At 48.9% G+C, this 19,504-nt stretch overlaps 1 long non-coding RNA gene across 1 annotated transcript; it reads right to left on the bottom strand.

Annotated features, from left to right (window-relative positions):
• Positions 1–3,143: 3,143 nt before the first annotated feature.
• Positions 3,144–11,412, bottom strand: LOC127493116 (uncharacterized). Its single transcript, XR_011388438.1, has 3 exons — positions 10,241–11,412; positions 7,776–9,620; positions 3,144–4,724 (listed from the first exon to the last, which is right to left on the bottom strand). It is a non-coding gene; the product is annotated as an uncharacterized lncRNA (long non-coding RNA).
• Between the last annotated feature and the right edge of the window lie 8,092 nt (positions 11,413–19,504).

Below are 19,504 nucleotides of genomic sequence, written 5' to 3'. Positions count from 1 at the left end.
TTGTGGGTTTTTAGAGTGTGAATCTGGTGATTTTGTTTCAGTTGGAACCTTTGCAGATTTGTTGTGTAGATAAATATGCCCAGATGGTGGGAACTTTGACAATACTTTTTTTAAAAAAAGATTTATTTATTTATTTGAAAGTCAGTTATGCAGAGAGAGGGAGGTCTTCCATCCTCTGATTCATTCCCCAGTTGGCCGCAACGGCCGGAGCCTCACCAGTCTGAAGCCAGGAGCTTCTTCTGGGTCTTCCCATGAGGGTGTAGGGGTCCAAGGACTTGGGCCATCTTCTACTGCTTCTCCAGGCCATAGCAGAGAGCTGGATTGGAAGTGGAGCAGCCGGGACTCGAACTGGCACCTACATGGGACGCCAGCATTGAAGGCAGTGGCTTTACTTACTACGCTGCAGCGCCAGCCCCACATTATTTATAAATAAGGGTGATTTTATTTTAGCTTTTCTTCATTTTCATGACTTACTTTTGTCTTACCTCCTGGAATTTCTAGAACAGTGTTGAATAACATTTCAGGTGAATGTTTTTGGCTTCAGCCTCACTTTAGTTGCTCTCTGCACATGGCCACATTGCTCTGAAATGGTAGACCAGGCCGAGCTGGAGAATGTTCTCCCTTGCTGGGTGACTGGAGCTTTCGCACAGGTCTTCCAAACCTATGTCTCAGTCATTCTAAAATTAAATTTGGGTTTGGTCATTTGTTATTTCCTCTAGAAGTCGTAGAGTCTGAGAGCAGTCAGGATGGCCTGTATTCGTACATCATTTGTTCTCATCAGATAATTATACAACTTTCACCCAGTATTCCAGGGCAAGAGGGGTGTGGAGTGGAGATTACTGTTGTTAATTTGGCAGGCTGGTTTGTTGGTAAAAGTAAGGGTTTTGGAGTCAGATAAAAAATGTTAGTTCTGGGGGCTGGCGCTGTGGTGTAGTGGGTGGAGCCGCCTCCTGCAGTGCTGTCATCCTATATGGGCACCAGTTCAAGTCCCAGCTGTTCTTCGGATCCAGCTCTCTGCTGTGGTCTTGAGAAATAGCAGAAGATGGCTCAACTTGGGCCCCTGCACCCACGTAGAGATCTGGAAGAAGCTCCTGGCTCCTGGCTTTGTATTGGCCCAGTTTTCTATCCTTGTGGACATTTGGGGTGTGAACCAGCAGATGAAAGACTTCTCTCTGCTTCTGCCTCTCTGTAACTCTTTCTTTCAAATAAATAATAAAAAGTAAATATTAAAAAAAACTGGAGGGGCTGGTGCTGTGGCACAGTGGGTTAACGCCCTGGCCTGAAGCGTCCCATATGGGCGCTGGTTTAAGACCCGGCTGCTCCACTTCTGATTCATCTCTCTGCTGTGGCCTGAGAGAGCAGTGGGAGATAGCCCAAGTCCTTGGACCCCTGCACCCACGTGGGAGACCTGGGAGAAGCTCCTGGCTCCTGGCTTTGGATGGGCGCAGCTCCGCCCATTGAGGCCAATTGGGGAGTGAACCAGCAAATGGAAGACCTCTCTCTGTATAACTCTGACTTTAAAATAAATAAATCTTAAAAAAAAAAAAAAAGTGTGGAGACCATGGGTATTTGACACAATGTTTAAGGTGCCATGTGGGATATCCACATCCCATATCAGAACCCCTGGGTTCAATCCCAGTTCCACTTTTTTTTTTTTTTTAAGATTTATTTTATTTTTTTGAAAGAGTTACAGAGAGAGGGAGAGAGGGAGAGGTCTTCCATCCACTGGTTCACTCCCCAGATGGCCGCAATGGCCGGAGATACGCCGATCCAAAGCCAGGAGCCAGGAGCTTCTTCCTCTCCTGCATGGGTGAAGGAGCCCAAGGACTTGGGCCATCTTCTGCTATTCCAGGCCACAGCAGAGAGCTGGATCGGAAGAGGAGCAGCGGGGACTAGAACCAGCGCCCATATGGGATGCTGGTGCTTCAGGCCAGGGTGTTAACCCACTGCACCACAGTGCCGGCCTCCACTTTTTTTTCTTTTTAAGATTTTATTTATTTTTTGTGAAGTAGAGTTACAGAGAGAGGGAGCGACAGAAAGGTCTTCCATCCAGATGCTTGTACACTCCTCAAATGGCTATAAAGCCAGAGCTGAGCCGATCTGAAATCAGGAGCCAGGGGCTTCTTCTGGATCTCCCACGTGGGTGCAGAAGCCCAAGGACTTGGGCCATCTTCCACTGTTTTCCCAGACCATAGCAGAGAGCTGGGTCAGAAGTGGAGCCAGGACAGGAACCTGCTCCCACATGGGATGGCAGCACCACAAGCAGAGGCTTAGCCTACTACACCGCAGCACCAGCCCCCCAGCTCCACTTTTGATCTAGCTTCCTGCTCGTATGTGCTCTGCGAGGCAGCAGGGATGCCTAAGTACCTGGGTCCTGGCTTTGGCCTGGCCCGGCCAGCCCTGGGTATTATGGGCATTTGCGGAATGAACCAGCAAATGAAAAGATCTCTCTGTCTCTGTCTCTGTCTCTGCCTTTCAAATAAAAAGAAAAACAATTAGTTAGTAATCAAAGTTATTAATGGTTTTGTTCCTGTTAACATTGCCTGAAACAGAGGTAATTTTACATAATTGTGCTTTTCCTAGAAGCTGGTAAGTAATACCCTTACTCTGTTTTGTGTTGCACATGAAACCTCAGCACATATCAAAGCAGAACTAAGACCTGCCACGGAGCCAGCATGCGGCACAGCAGGTTAGGCTGCTGCCTGTGACACTGGCATCCCGTATCAGAGCACCAGTTTGAGTCCCAGCTGTTCCACTTCAATCCAGTTTCCCGCAAATACCTGGGAAGACAGTGGAAGATGCCCAAGTCCTTAGGCCTCTGGCCACGTGGCAGACCCAGATGGAGTTCCTGGCTCCTCGTTTTGGCTTGGCCCAGACCTGGCTGTTGGGTGCACTTGGGGAGTGAACCAGCAGGTGAAAGATCTCTCCCTGCCCCACCCTCAGACGCCACCCCCACCCCGTTGTTCTGTCTTTCAGATAAACTTTTTTTTTTTAAATGTTGGTGACAATCTTCAAATTTTTCTAAGACTTTAAACATTCCTACTTCCCCATCTCAATTCGATCATGCTATTCCAACACTTCTGCTGTTTTCACTTAATTTTTCATGATCTTTAGTGTACAGGAAACAGGACTTCCACGTCAGAGGGGAATTTTTCTTCTGATTTCTTAGGCATGTTATATTGATGGCGGAGCTTTTTAAAGCAATGTTGATGCCTCGCCTCAGCCCCAGCTCCCCCAGTTTAATTGTCCTGGAACAGGACAAAGCATCAACACTTCTAGGCCTTCCCTGTTAAAAATGGTGTCCTTAATGTGTAGTCAGCTGAGAACCCAGGCCCAGGCCCAGTATGTGCACAAGAGACTTTGGGTAGGAGGTTTTGTTTGGGAATTTTGTTTGGCTTCCAGGAGGCTAAGCTACCAGCACAGCTGTTTCCTTTTACTGCCAAGGAAGTGCTGAGCCTCCCCAGCAAGGAACCAGCGTTCGTTAAAACCCACTAATTAGACAGCAGATGCTCCAAGTAGTGCAGCATCTTGTTTGAGAACGATTGCTGGCCTGGTTGCATCCTTTGGTAAGACTGAGGAGGGCAATGGCAGCACTCTTAATGGGTTGGTTTTTTTTTTTTTTAAACCATGAGTTCAGTGCTAAAATATTTGGTCATTTGTTTATTTCCTGCTTACCATGTGTAATTATTTTAGTATAACAGTTATGCTGTGTCCAAGTATGGTTTCCCAAGCAGGGTCTTTGTGATTGGGATGTCTGAAATTCAGCATTGTTCCATAGCTCTCAGTCACTTCTGTGTCTCCCCTAAATGCTCACTAACATCTGTACCTACACAAGGTCTTTGGCTGGATGTGTGTGACTTACATTTTGTTAAATTAAGGAGGGAAGTTGAGTTTCACACTCAAACTAACAGGGAGAGCAGAGGCAGGACTGTGAGTGATGTGTGAAACAAACTAACTTAGTGACAAGAAGAATTCACAGAAATCTTGATGAAGGTTTTGAACTTCCATAGAACACAGAACAGAAGAGTTAGTCTTACTAAAAAGAATGAATCCTGGGGCCGGTGCTGTGGCATAGCAGGTAAAGCCACCACCTGCAGCACCGGCATCCCATATGTATGCAGGTTCGAGTCCTGGCTGCTCAACCTCCAATCCAGCTCCCTGCTAATGAAAGCAGGGGAAGATGTCCAAGTCCTCGGGCCCCTACACCCACATGGGAGACCCGGAAGAAACTGTAGGCTCCTGGCTTCAGCTTGGCCTGTTGTCAGCCATTGCAGCCATTTAGGGAGTAAACCAGTAGATGGCAGATCTGTCTCTTCTTCTCTCTGTAACTCTGCCTTTCAAATAAATTAAAAAAAAAAAAAAAAAAAAGACTCCTAGTATTTGAAGTTGTAATTTACAATGAATGCATCTTAGAAGTTTTAGTAGAAACAACCATGTCTAAAAGGAAGTTCTCTATGAATTTTTAAAACCTTTACAGTTACACTAGGCAGTTGATCCAAAAGCGGTTCTGAAATTTTCCCAGCATAAAGTTATTAAGGCAGATATGCTGGGAGGGTTTCTCCTCTTAACTTTAGTGTGCATACAGATCTCCCGGGAATCTTGTTAAAGTGCAGCGTCTGCTTGAGTCAGTCTGGGCCAGGACCTGGGATTCTGCGTTTCCAGGGAACTTCCGGGTGATGGCAGTGCTGGTGTTCGGCAGGTCACATTTGAGTAGCTAAACTCTGCTGCACAACAGAGGGAATAGCTCGCATTTAGCAGGAGTACAGGTGCCTTCTCCCTAAGCTGTTTTATTGTTTTGTTCTTTCAGTCTCGTATGCACTGGTAGAGAGCAGCCAGTCCTGGAAACCCTCCCAGTCCTATGGGGCACTGTCGCTCCCCCTCTTCGTGGAGGAACGACACAGGACCCTGCGCTGTTCTTTCGTCTGCTCGGCCCTCCCCGGGTTTGCTGCTGGTTCTTCCCGGGTTGGCTACTATCCCTTCCACCTCCGTGGAAGGGCAGTTCCCCCTGGCCACATTCCCCACTTCCGCAGGGGAGCGGCACACCGCCGGCCGGCTTTCTGGGGGGCTGCACAGGCGTTCCCTTAGATGTTCCCCATAGATGTTCCTGGTGCATGCCGTCTCTCTCCTCCTTTATAGTCCTCCTCCGCCAATCCTAACTCGGCTGCCCACACGCCGAGTACGCTGCCCTCCTCCAATCGGTAGCAAGTCCTACAGTTTATTGGTTGAACTGGAGGCAGCTGTGCGGAAGCTGTTTACTTCTCTCCCAGCGCCATATTGTGGGAGAGCAGATGCACAGAACAAGTCCCAATTCCAGTAACTCAGCCCAGTCTGGGTTGCTCCCCACAGATCCCCCTTTCTTTTTATTTTTTGGCGTTGATACGCGCCTGTCTTCGGTGTCCCGCGGCACACACTCTGCTCTGCTTGCTAGAGTTGCCACAGGTTCTTACAAGTCCTATCAATCAGGCAAACCGAATCCGGGTCCTCTCTTCGCCATGTTGTGAGGAGGTTTTTTAGGCGCTGATGCGTGCCTGTGTTCGGTGACCTGCGGCTCATACTTTGGTCGAGCCGCCTGCTGGCGCTTACCGCCTTACTAATCAGGCAGACCGAATCCAAGCTTTCTCATTGCCGTATTGTGGGGGAGACTTATTAGTGTTGGTTCGTGCCTATCTTCGGTGACCTGCAGCTCATACTCTGGTTGAGCTGCTTGCTGGTGCTTACCGCCTTAATCAGGCAGACCAAATCCAAGCCTTCTAATTGCGGTATTGTGGGGAGGCCTTACTGATGTTAATTCGTGCCTGTCTTCGGTGACCTGTGGCGCATAAGCTGCTAGCCGCCCAGGTGCTCATCGCCTCACTTAATCAGGCAGACCAAATCCAAGCTTTCTCATTGCCATGTTGAGGGGAGGCCTTTCTATTTCTCTATTTCTCTATCTCCGGGCATTCCTATTTCTCCCATTTTACTTCTATCTTCCAGCATTCCTATTTCTCTCATCTTACTTCTAAACTTCTGTTTCTCTTATCCCCGCGGCTTTCCGGCGCCTCGCCCTGCCGGCAGGCTCCGCCCCGAGGCTGCTTCTTGGCGCCTCGCCCCGCGGTGGCGGCTTCCCGGCTCTGAGCCGCTTCAGCCCGCACTTCTCTCATCTGCGCAGCTTCCCGGCTTTGCGCGGCTTGGCTTCGCGCGCTCCGCGGTCTCCACGCCCTTCGCGTCTGCACCACGGCCTCGCGCCAGCCCCGTTCCCTATCTATTCACGCCCCGTGCTCTCTCTGCACGCGGCGGCTTCCGCGAGTAACACAGCGTAGCTTACGTGTCCGCCACTAGCATTCAATCTAAGTTCCCCGGGCTAGCCTGGCGAATTCAACCCAGGACGTCTCCGCCCCACAGTTTGGCTTCCCGTCCTTTGCTCCCCGGGCTAATCAGACGGGTCCCAATCTGGCTTACGTTTCAGCTTCTGGTTTCAACTTTTCGCCCCCTATTCCCGGGCTAACTTGAGAACCCCAAAGTGGCTTTCGTATCCGCCTCGGCCTGCCCCCCGCGGCTTCAATTTCCCTAACATTTTTCTCTACCCGGTATGTTTCCCCAAACTTTCCTCCAACAATACTCCTCCCTCATTTCTCCTGGCCTCTCCCCACAGTCCGCATCCGAGTCTGTTTGTTCTAGCTTTCACTTTCGCTTTCGACCTTAGAGATTTCTCCCAACTTCCCCCCGTAGTCTGTATCCAAGTCTATGCCTAGGCTTTCAATAGCTTCTTCCGGCACCCTTTTCGTCCGGCTTTTCCCTAGGCTATTTACTAGTCTCTCTCTCCGGTATTTTCCCAATTCTTCCCGTTTCTTCCCTCCTAAGTTTCCTATCCGTCCTAGGTTTCCTATCCGAGCTAGGTTTCCTATCCGAGTCACGGCACCATTATGTCGCTCCCCCTCTTCATGGAGGAACAACACTAAGCCCTGCCTAGGCTTCATATCCGAGTCACGGCACCATTATGTCGCTCCCCCTCTTCGTGGAGGAACGACACAGGACCCTGCGCTGTTCTTTCGTCTGCTCGGCCCTCCCCGGGTTTGCTGCTGGTTCTTCCCGGGTTGGCTACTATCCCTTCCACCTCCGTGGAAGGGCAGTTCCCCCTGGCCACATTCCCCACTTCCGCAGGGGAGCGGCACACCGCCGGCCGGCTTTCTGGGGGGCTGCACAGGCGTTCCCTTAGATGTTCCCCATAGATGTTCCTGGTGCATGCCGTCTCTCTCCTCCTTTATAGTCCTCCTCCGCCAATCCTAACTCGGCTGCCCACACGCCGAGTACGCTGCCCTCCTCCAATCAGTAGCAAGTCCTACAGTTTATTGGTTGAACTGGAGGCAGCTGTGCGGAAGCTGTTTACTTCTCTCCCAGCGCCATATTGTGGGAGAGCAGATGCACAGAACAAGTCCCAATTCCAGTAACTTAGCCCAGTCCGGGTTGCTCCCCACAGGGCACACGTCGGGGCGCTAGCTTAACTGTGTCTTTCAGCCTCGTGTCCTGCAATTTCCTTCACTCAGAATTCCTGCTTTTCTGTGAAAGCATCCGAGCATGCACAAATCCATTGAATCCTGGCTTAACATCTGTATCACTCGATGCTAACATTCATATTTGATTCTGATTTTAAAGAAATAGTACAGAGTTGAATTCTCTTTTGTGGTCTTCCCCAGTCACAGTCCTCCTACTCTTCCAAAGATAGCTCTACCATGAAGTTGATGTCTGAGCATCCGTATGTTTAATTGTCTTAGTGTGAGCACGTAAAAAATACTTACCATTGGAGCTGGCCTTGTATGCCGCAGGTTAAGCTACCACTTACAATGCTAGCCTCTCATATGGGAGTGTCAGTTCAAATCCCAGCTGCTCCACTTCCATCCAGCTCCGTGCTAATGCTCCTGGGAAAGCAACAAAAGGTGGCCCAAGTACTTGGGCCCTCCCACCCAGGTGGGAGACCTGGATGGAGCTGTGGCTTCTGGATTCAGCCTGGCCCAGCGTAGGCCATTGCAGCCATTTGGGGAGAAAACCAGAAGACAGAAGATGTTTGTCTCTCCTGTCTCTGTCACTCTGCCTTTCAAATAAATAAATCCTTTCTTTAAAATAGACACACCATTGTGTGTTCTCTAAAGCATGAGTTATACCCAAGGGGTATCACGGTGTAAGCTGCTATTCTACAGGTCTTTTTGTGCTGTTTTTGAGATCTATCCATGTTGATAAATGAGATTTTTATCTAGCTCGTTAAGTATAGCTGTTTACCATTCAGTCGTATAAATACGAGTGTTCCTTACTCCACTGCACAAGTAGAGCTAACTGGGTCAGAAGTTAGGCCCATTTTCAACTTCACACTGCGTTGCCAGTTTTTTCCAAAATGGTTGAGTCAATACTGCACTAGTAATATGTTAAAGTTCCAGTCTCTCCACATACTTGCCAACACTTTTTTTTTTTACTAATATCATAGATTTCAGTAGAATTTAACCTCAACTGTTTTCTTTATATTCATTTTTGAAAGCTATTTCAGTCGTGTGTGTGTAGCAGGGATAACATATCTTGTGTTTTATGGGAAATGTGTAGTATGGCAGCCTCATTTTTATTTCTGTGGGTTGACCTTCACTCTAGCCATTGTTCTGACACTAAACCCATAGAAAAATACTGTTTCTAACAATCAGATTACAGATGAGCTGATAAGCAGTTTATAATCAGAAACTGGAGGCTTCCTGCAATAAACTAGTTTCCCCTTTATTTCTAAATTTTATTAAAAAATATTAAACATTTTCAGGTGCAAAGCATTGGGTAAGAGTTAATCTGCTCCCAAAGGTAATTGATAAAATGCTGGAAATAGATTTTTCAAGTTTAATTTCTTGAAGCAAGCTTTTTTTGAGAGTGTGATAGAAAAGTTTACAAGTCTTAAGTGCACAAATCTTTGAGTTTACACAAACCGAGCACACTTCTGAGCATCCAAATCAAGAAAAAGAAATTTGGGGCTGGCGTTGTGGCATGCCACACGCAGTGCTCACATTCTGTATGAGCTCTGGTTCAAGTCCTGGCTGCTCCACTTCTGGTCCAGCTTCCTGCTACTGTGCCTGGGAAAGCAGCGAAAGATGACCCTAGTGCTTGAGCCCCTGCACCCCTGTGGGAGACCCAGGTGGAGTACCAGGCTCCTGGCTTCAGCCTGGCCACGTCCCAGCTGTTGCGACCATTTGGAGAGTGAACCAGCAGAGGGAAGCTCTCTTGAACTCTGCCTTTCAAATAAATACATTTTAAAAAAAGAATAACTGCCATGTGGGGAGCCCTCTCCTACACCTTCTGCCTATGCCCTCCTAAGGATAAGCAGTGGTCTACTTAGAACAGCAGAGATGGATTTTACCTATTTTTAAAATATAAATTATTTAAATTTAATGATTTAATATAAATGATAAATTTCATTTGATATAAACTTTTAATATAAATGATATAAATTTCATTTGATATAAAAAATATGCAGTACCTACCCTTGTGTCTGGCATCTGATATTCATATTTGTGAGATTTATCTATGCTATTGCATGAGGTTCCAGTTCATTCTCCCTGCTGTACAGTAGTCCCTTGTACATATGACTCAACACAATAGAGTTATTCTGGTTAATCCTAAAAATTAATAATATATGCTTAAAATCTCAGTTTGAACATGATAAATGTGAATTAAAAATTTTTACCAATATCATGTAGTCTTGCAAATAATTTTTTCTCCAGTGACAGAATTTGTGCAACTTTGTAGTACTTATGAGAAGAAATGAAACTACAGAATATAATTGCAAAATATATTGACATTATTTACATTGCTGGTCTATGGTCATTCTAATAATTTCTTTATTCAGTCCTTCACTTGTTCATTCAAAAATAATTATTAAATTTGTCATAAAGGTTCACATTAAGCTGCCATGTATGATGCCAGCATCCCATATCAGAGTGCCAGTTTGAGTCCTGGCTGCTCTGCTTCCGATCCAACTCCCTGCTAATGTGCCTGGGAAAATAGCAGAAGATGGCCCAAGTACTTGGGTCTCTGCCACCCACATAGGAGACCTGGACTGAGTTTTGGGTTCCTGGCTTTGACCTGGCCATTGTGGCCATCTGGGGAATGAACCCGTGGATGGAATATCTTGATCTCTCTCTCTCTCTGCCTTTCAAATAAATAAATATTTAAAAGAAAAATGTCTATCATGTCTTCAGTGGAGTATGGATACAGTTGAAAAGATGTGTTGGCTTACCCATGGCTTATCACTTCACGTTCACAAGATAGAGCCTTATATCTGATCACTCCAGTGAGTACATCAGCCCAGACAAGGAATAGAAGGCTCCAGTTGCCTGCAGAGAAAATATAAAAACAAAAACCAGCCTGTACTGGTGTAACTACCTTCTTACCAGGGAAGAAATCTGTCTCCGTACTGTTTGTTGTCAGAGAAATGGAATGAGCAAGATGAACTTTGATTAGTGATTCTCAACTTTCAGAATCACTGAGGGTCTCTTAGAGAATCCCAAGTGATCGGGGTGTGTTGGGGTGCGGCAGGTTAGGCTGCCACGTCCGAAGCTGACCTCACGTATCAGAGCACCAGTTCAGGTTCTAGGTGCTCCGCTTCAAGTGGAGCTTCCTGCTGCTGTTCCTGAGAAGGCTGCAGAAGATTGACCCATGGTGGAGACCAGGATGGAGTTCCTGGCTCCTGGCTTGGGCCTGGCCTAGACCTGCCTTTTGCCGTCTCTGTCTCTGCCTCTCTTTGTCCCTCTGCCTTTCCAATAAATAATAAATCTTTTGTAACAGAAAATTCCAGTGATTTCAATGCTGTCCAGACCAGGAGATGGAACTTATTCTACTGTCCCTATTGAGTGGAGGCTGCACTGAGATTTTGGAAAGGGTAAGGATCTGTACAGTGGCAAACTCTGGGAAACAGTTACCCGGTGAGCAAGGTGAACTCTGGGAAACAGTGTTACCCGGTGAGCAAGGTGAACTCTGGGAAACAGAGTTACCCAGCTGAGCAAGGTGAACTCTGGGAAACAGTGTTACCCAGCTAAGCAAGGTGAACTCTGGGAAACAGAGTTACCCAGCTGAGCAAGGTGAACTCTGGGAAACAGTGTTACCCGGTGAGCAAGGTGAACTCTGGGAAACAGAGTTACCCAGTGAGCAAGGTGAACTCTGGGAAACAGAGTTACCCAGCTGAGCAAGGTGAACTCTGGGAAACAGTTACCCGGTGAGTAAGGTGAACTCTGGGAAACAGAGTTACCCGGTGAGCAAGGTGAACTCTGGGAAACAGTGTTACCCAGCTGAGCAAGGTGAACTCTGGGAAACAGAGTTACCCAGCTGAGCAAGGTGAACTCTGGGAAACAGAGTTACCCAGCTGAGCAAGGTGAACTCTGGGAAACAGTGTTACCCAGTGAGCAAGGTGAACTCTGGGAAACAGTTACCCAGCTGAGCAAGGTGAACTCCATGGCCAGTTGTGTTTGGGGCGTTTCCCTAATACCATGTGATGAGAAGGGCACTTCATCTCTGCTCTTTTTTTTTTTTTTTTACTTGACAGGTAGAGTTATAGACAGTGAGAGAGAGAGAGAGACAGAGAGAAAGGTCTTCCTTCCGTTGGTTTACTCCCCAGATGGCTGCCACGGCCGGCGCTGCGCCGATCCAAAGCCAGGAGCCAGGTGCTTCTTCCTGGTCTCCCATGCGGGTGCAGGGCCCAAGCACTTGGGCCATCCTCCACTGCCCTCCTGGGCCACAGCAGAGCTGGACTGGAAGAGGAGCAGCCGCCCACATGGGATGCTGGCGCCGTAGGCAGAGGATTAACAAATTGAGCCAAGGTGCCGGCCCTGTTCTTCTTTCTAAAACACTGTAACCTTGGTCTCACCTGTGAAAAGCATCAAACACAAATCGAATGAAAGTCTACGAAACAGCTGGTATCCCTCAAAACTGTCAAAGTTTTGAAAAATAAGGCACCACTGAGAATCCATTACCAATCAAAGAGGCAGAGGGTGCATAGTGACCGAATATGAAGCGTCGTCCCATATGGGATCCAGGAACAGGAAAGGCTGTGAGATGAACATTGAAATCTGAAGGAAACCGCCGGCTGAGTTACTAATGATGTAGCAATCATGTTTTCCTGCTGTGACAAATGGCAGTTGCTAATGGAAGGTGGTGAGATGATAACCATGGGGCGGAGATGGGGAAGTTGCGTCAACCAAAGCTGGTGAATGGGAAGCTGGGTGAAGATGTGTCCCTGGGGCTCTTCACACTGTGCATGCGTTCACACTTTCCATGTCCTTGAGGATTTCCCTTTAAAGTCCTTTTTCTCCCTTTAATGGTTGATTTGAAAGGCAGAGTGTCAAAAGGAGAGACACAGATCTTTCCACTGGTTCCCTTCCCAAATGGCCACAACAGCCAGATCTGGGCCAAGCCAAAGCCTGGATCCAGGAACTCTGTATGGGTGTCAGGGGCCCAAGTATTTGGACCATCCTAGGCTGCCCTCCCAGGCACACTAGCAGAAAAGTGGATCAGAAGCAGAGCAGCCGGGACTCAAACCTACACTCCCTTGTAGGATGCTAGCATTGCAAGTGGCAGCTCTAGGTGCTATGCCACAGCACTGGCCCCTGCCTTCGAAGTCCTCAAATGTCAACTTTGTTGTAGTAAATAGTAAGTCTAACTTGCTAATAAGCACAGTGGTTAATAGCATGGATTTTGGTGTCAAGAATTGCGTTAGAATTCCAATTTTGTCACTTTTTGGAGGGCAAGTGACAATTTTCTAAACCTTAATTTATCTATAAAATGCAAGTAACAATCATAATACCTAACAAGGCTGTTTTAAGGGATTAAGTAAATAAAACATGTAACATGCATTGTTACAGTGCATGACATAAACACAATAATTTGAAAGTTTCCTTACTTGGCATACTGGGCATATTAGTTTAGTCTCCTAGTTGTAATTTACAAAATGCACTTCACTTTGATTAAGCAAAAATGGTGCAGTTTATGGAGTGGGCATTGTGACAGCAGGTTAAGCCTCCACTTGGGACACCCACCTCACATATCAGAATGCAGGATTGAGTCTTACCTCTACTTCTGACCCAACTTGCCGCTGCTGTGCTGGGAGGCAGCAAGTGATGCCTCAAGTACATGGGTCACTGCTGCCCACATGGCCTTGACCTGGCCCCTAAGGCTCTGTGGGCCTCGGAGTGAACCAGCAGATGGAAGATCTCACTGGCCCTCCCTCTGTCATTCTGCCTTTGAAATAAAGAAATAAACACTTTTTTGAGAAGTTCAGAGAAATTGTATATTATGAAAAAACTGTGCATGGATTTCAAAGTTTTTACACCAAAATAAAGTTATCTTTTAATTCCACACTCTTATCAGTTTTTTTTTTTTTTTGAGGTAACCTAATGCCAGTTGGCCCTATCTGTTGATCATTTGATTTTTTTGGCATATGGTTAAGAAAAATCATGGATAATAAATTTCCTTGTCCTGTATGAACCTAACAAATTAAAATCCTAAGGTCACAAAAATTTGAATTTAATCTGAATTTAATCTCAAGTATTTGGCAAAGCTAACTGTTCTTAATGAAGAACATATATGCTATGTAGTTCAGAATCTTACATTTATTGTAATGGTCTAATACTTCACAAGAGTAAACTTTTAGGAGAAAATCTTTCTTCTCTGTTAACATGTTGGTTTATACATTTAGTACAGATTGACTTAAAATGGGGTTATATCCTGATCAATGCATCTTAAATTGAAAACATCAGGAGTCTGAAATGCATTTAACCGCCCCAACCTACCAGATAATTCAGCAGAGTGCAGCATGGAACGTTGACAAATGCCCCTAGTCACCAGGGGGCTGACTGCACGCTGTGTTTGCCGCGGCCTCCCAGCATCATCAGAGACGATCAGACCTCGTAACGCTAACCCGGGAAAAGGTGCACATCCAGAATCCGATCCACAGGGCTGCCGTTCTGGTGCATATCGGTTCTGCACCATTGTGAAGCTGGGAAAATTGTACCTCTGTGAAACCATCATAAACTGGGGATTGTCTGCACTGGAAATTCTACATAGAAGATACAAGATTTGCAGAAGCCCCAAAGAAAAGTTACTCAATTATAATTAAGCAAGTACAGCCAAAAATATTAACACATCAGCCGGCGCCGTGGCTCAATAGGCTAATCCTCCACCTTGTGGCGCCGGCACACCGGGTTCTAGTCCCGGTCGGGGCGCCGGATTCTGTCCCGGTTGCCCCTCTTCCAGGCCAGCTCTCTGCTGTGGCCAGGGAGTGCAGTGGAGGATGGCCCAGGTGCTTGGGCCCTGCACCCCATGGGAGACCAGGAAAAGCACCTGGCTCCTGGCTCCTGCCATCGGATCAGCGCGGTGCGCCGGCTGCAGCGGCGGCCATTGGAGGGTGAACCAACGGCAAAGGAAGACCTTTCTCTCTCTGTCTCTCTCTCACTGTCCACTCTGCCTGTCAAAAAAAAAAAAAAATATTAACACATCAAGATAAGCAGGCATAGGATTGTAAATCTGAAGTCAATTTATATATTTTTCTCTAAATGGTATCCTTGGGTGGAAATAATGCTTGGGGGTTAATACAAGGAAGGAGTAATATGAAAAAGAATACGACTCCTTTGTAGGAAATCTTAATGCTTTCTCTTTTCTCAAACCCACGTTAGGTCCAATCAGGTACTTGCAAGGACGCTCATGGGAAGACATTCTGCTTGGTGGTTGTCTGCCCGCCCCAGAATAATAGTGTTATTCACTCATATATGCTTCCATTTGGGACGAACAGGTGTGGTTTAACACACTGTCTCTTAACCCAAGTTTTTTTTTTTTTTTTTTTTTTTTTTTTTTTTTTTTTTGACAGGCAGAGTGGACAGTGAGAGAGAGAGACAGAGAAAGGTCTTCCTTTGCCGTTGGTTCACCCTCCAATGGCCGCCAAGGCCGGCGTGCTGCAGCCGGCGCACCGCGCTGATCCGATGGCAGGAGCCAGGTGCTTTTCCTGGTCTCCCATGGGGTGCAGGGCCCAAGCACCTGGGCCATCCTCCACTGCACTCCCGGGCCACAGCAGAGAGCTGGCCTGGAAGAGGGGTAACCGGGACAGAATCCGGCGCCCCGACGGGGACTAGAACCCGGTGTGCCGGCGCCGCTAGGCGGAGGATTAGCCTAGTGAGCCGCGGCACCGGCCTCACCTAAGTTTTTAAAATATTCTGTTCTAAGAGCTGATCCCGAGAGCAGCATGTGCCAGGTGGCAGTGCTGTGTGGACGGGCTTCCAGAGGGACAGCAAACAAGCCAGGTGGGGTCATTTTAAAATCACTCACCCCGGGGACAGGGGTGCCTGACGGCTTCCTCTCCTACAGTCTCCGAAGTGCTCAGCACGCCAGAGGCCCCAGACACTTCCCCTTCCCGTCTGCACCGTCCTCTCTTCCTGTGAAGCCAGGAGCCTCAGGGTGGCCGCCGTAGAGGTCTGTCCTTCCCTAGAAGGCTGGAACTCAGTGCTCCCAGGCCAGTGTTCCAGGACATCTCCATAACGTGCCCGCAGAGAGTGACACCTGTGAGGAAGGACGCCGCCTTTCCCCCAGCAACCGGGGCGGGCGGGGCGGGGGGAGTTCCTTTCTGCCACTGCCGTAGGGGTCCGGGAGGCCCTAGAGCCCTGATAAACCAGGGTGGACCCCAGACCAGCAGCTGAATCAGAATCTGCATTTTAGTGAGTTTGCCAGATGAGTCTTTTTTTTTTTTTTTTTTTTTTTTTTTTTTGACAGGCAGAGTGGACAGAGAGAGAGAGAGACAGAGAGAAAGGTCTTCCTTTGCCGTTGGTTCACCCTCCAATGGCCGCCTTGGCCGGCGCGCTGCGGCCAGCGCACCGCGCTGATCCGAAGCCAGGAGCCAGGAGCCAGGTGCTTTTCCTGGTCTCCCATGGGGTGCAGGGCCCAACCACCTCGGCCATCCTCCACTGCACTCCCTGGCCACAGCAGAGAGCTGGCCTGGAAGAGGGGCAACCGGGACAGAATCCGGCGCCCCGACCGGGACTAGAACCTGGTGTGCCGGCGCCGCTAGGCGGAGGATTAGCCTAGTGAGCCGCGGCACCGGCCTTGTTTTTGTTTTAAGATTTATTTTATTTATTTGAAAGGCAGAAGATTGAGAAAGAGGGAAAAACAATGCAGGGGATCTTCTCCATCTGCTGGTTCACTCCCCAGATGGCTGCTACAGCCAGGGCTGGGCCAGGGGAAGCCAGGAATCAGGTGCTCCGTCTGGGTGGCAGGGTCTCAAGCAGTTGGGCCATCCTCTGCGACTTCTTTCCCAGGCACATTGGACCAAACAGCACTCAAACCAGGGCTCATAGCGGGTGCTGGCGTCACAGGTGGTGGTGTAACCCACTGTGCCCTGGTACCAGATGAGTCTTGCACACCTCAGCATTGGAGAAGGGCTGCCATGAAGGAACAGGGACAGGGAAAGGATTTGAAAGCCAACATGGCAAACAGCAGGAATGCAAAGTGCAGGGGTCAGCTGAGGGCCTCCCCAGCATTCATTCTCTGGCTGTTAATCGACCCAGTGCCTTAAAAGCGTGCAACCTCAGACTCCTCTTCTCTCACCTCAATTCTGGGGGAAAACTGGGGACTCAAAACAAGCAATAAGGGGGCCGGCGCTGTGGCGTAGTGGGTAAAGCCACTGCCTGCAGTGCCGGCATCCCATATGGGCGCTGGTTCAAGTCCCAGCAGTTCTGCTTCCAATCCAGTTCTCTGCTTTGGCCTGGGAAAGCAGTAGAAGATGGCCCAAGTGCTTGGGCCCCGCACCCATGAGGGGGACCCCAAAGAAGCTCCTGGCTCCTGGCTTAGGATCAGCCCACTGAAGGGACATCTTCAGCAAAGTGAAGCCAGGCTCATTACTTTATACGCAAGAGAGTCAAGTTGAATTAGCAAAAGAAACAAATCCAGAGGTTTAAACCTGTCATATTAAACTTCCTCTTGCATTTATTAAAAGTTGCAAGATGGGCCGGCGCCGTGGCTCACTAGGCTAATCCTCCGCCTAGCGGTGCCGGCACACCGGGTTCTAGTCCCGGTCGGGGCGCCGGATTCTGTCCCGGTTGCCCCTCTTCCAGGCCAGCTCTCTGCTGTGGCCAGGGAGTGCAGTGGAGGATGGCCCAGGTGCTTGGGCCCTGCACCCCATGGGAGACCAGGAAAAGCACCTGGCTCCTGGCTCCTGCCATCGGATCAGCGCGGTGCGCCGGCCGCGGCGGCCACTGGAGGGTGAACCAACGGCAAAGGAAGACCTTTCTCTCTGTCTCTCTCTCTCACTGTCCACTCTGCCTGTCAAAAAAAAAAGAAAAAAAAAAGTTGCAAGATGTCACTCTCACCCCAGCAATGAGAATACGCTAGATAAGGTGCAATATTATTGTTGTATAAACTCAGTGGAAAGCTAAGGCCACAAAGAAGGCTGAGCAACTAAATTCCAGAAGTGGTGAACCCTTCCCAGGACAGACATCCACAAGCTCTTCCATTCTTGGCATCCGGGCAAGAGGCAGAAGACTCTGCACTGATGGAGTCGAGGAGAAACCAGCTACCTGCTAACAGGTTTGTGAGAGCCTTGGCGGTTTGGTGGGATGGGTTGGGCGCCGGTCACACCTGCCCACTGGGACCATTTGCCACTAAATCTCAAGTTTCCTACTCATGAGGTGAAGGTGATAGTACTACCTCCATCATATATTTGTCGTCAGGATTAAATGCAGAATTAACATTTACTTACTTAGGGGCTGCCATCTGGTACAGAGACTACGTCACTCCGTGGGACTCTCACTTCCCGTATCATAGTGTCTGGTTTGAGTCCAGGCTCTGCTTCTGATCCAGCTTCCTGGGAGGCTCAGGTGCTTGGGGTTGGAAGTTGAGCAGCCGGGACTTGAACTGGCACTCACATGGGATGCTGGCATTGCAGGCTACAGCTTAACTCACTGAGCCACAATGCCGACCCCCAACGAAAACTATTTTTAAAGATCATGTCAGCATTATTAGCATCTGTTAAATCCATATTGTGATTTTTTTAGGTGCACAGGGGTATGGAGTCAGACTGCCTGGCTTTAAGTCCTATCTGTCATTTATTAGCTGTAGCGTACATGGTATGCCTTTTTTAAAAGTATACTTAATTATTTTTATTTATTTAAAAGACAGAGTATGAGGGAGAGATCTTCCATCTGCTGGTTCACTCCCAAAATTCCCACAACAGCCAGGACTGGGCAAGGTCAAAGCCAGGAGCCAGGAACTCCATCCAGGTCTCTCTTGTGTGTGGCAGGGACCTAAGTACTTGAGCCATCATCTACTGCTTTCCGGGGCGCACGTTAGCAGGAAGCTGGAGCAGAGTGTTGAGTCAGGACCCATAACCAGGCACTCAGATATGGGATGTGTGCATCGCAAGAGGCAGCTTAATCTGTTGTGTCACAAGACCCCTACTCCTCATTTTTTTTAATTTATTTATTTGACAGATAGAGTCAGACAGTGAGAAAGAGAGACATAGAGAAAGGTCTTCCTTCTGTTGGTTCACCCCCCAAATGGCTGCTATGGTCAGAACTATGCTGGCCAGGAGCCAGGTGCTTCTTCCTGGTCTCCCACATGGGTGCAGGTGCCCAAGCACTTGGGCCATCCTCTACTGCCTTCCTGGACCACAGCAGAGCTGGACTAGAAGAGGAGCAACCAGGACTAGAACCTGGCGCCCATATGGGATGCCGGTGCCGCAGGCAGAGGATTAACCTAGTTAGCCACAGCGCCAGGCCCCCTTTTTTTTTTTTTTTTTTTTTTTTTTTTTTTTTTTGACAGGCAGAGAGGACAGTGAGAGAGAGAGACAGAGAGAAAGGTCTTCCTTTGCCGTTGGTTCACCCTCCAATGGCCGCCGCGCAGCTGGCGTGCTGCTGCCGGCGCACCGCGCTGATCCGAAGGCAGGAACCAGGTGCTTCTCCTGGTCTCCCATGGGGTGCAGGGCCCAAGCACTTGGGCCATCCTCCACTGCACTCCCTGGCCACAGCAGAGGCAGGGCCCAAGCACTTGGGCCATCCTCCACTGCACTCCCTGGCCACAGCAGAGGCAGGGCCCAAGCACCTGGGCCATCCTCCACTGCACTCCCTGGCCGCAGCAGAGTGCTGGCCTGGAAGGGGGCAACCGGGACAGAATCCGGTGCCCCGACCGGGACTAGAACCCGGTGTGCCAGCGCCGCTAGGCGGAGGATTAGCCTATTGAGCCGCGGCGCCGGCCACCCCCTTCATTTTTAAAAAGCAACGTCCATGGGCCAGCACTGTGGCCTGGTAGGATAAGCCTCTGCCTGCAGCACTGGCATCCCTTATGGGTGCTGGTTAGAGCCCCAGCTGCTCCACTTCCAATCCAGCTCCCTGCTAATGGCCTGGGAAAGCAGTGGAAGATGACCCAAGTGTTTGGGCCCCTGCACGCATGTGGGAGACCTGGAAGAAGCTCCAGGATCCTGGCTTTGGATCAGCCCAGTTCCGGCTGTTGCAGCCATCTGAGGAGTGAACCA

The sequence above is a fragment of the Oryctolagus cuniculus genome, chromosome 5 (genome assembly GCF_964237555.1).
Source record: "Oryctolagus cuniculus chromosome 5, mOryCun1.1, whole genome shotgun sequence".
Taxonomy (NCBI): domain Eukaryota; kingdom Metazoa; phylum Chordata; class Mammalia; order Lagomorpha; family Leporidae; genus Oryctolagus; species Oryctolagus cuniculus.
This window is presented reverse-complemented; position numbering and strand designations above follow the sequence as displayed.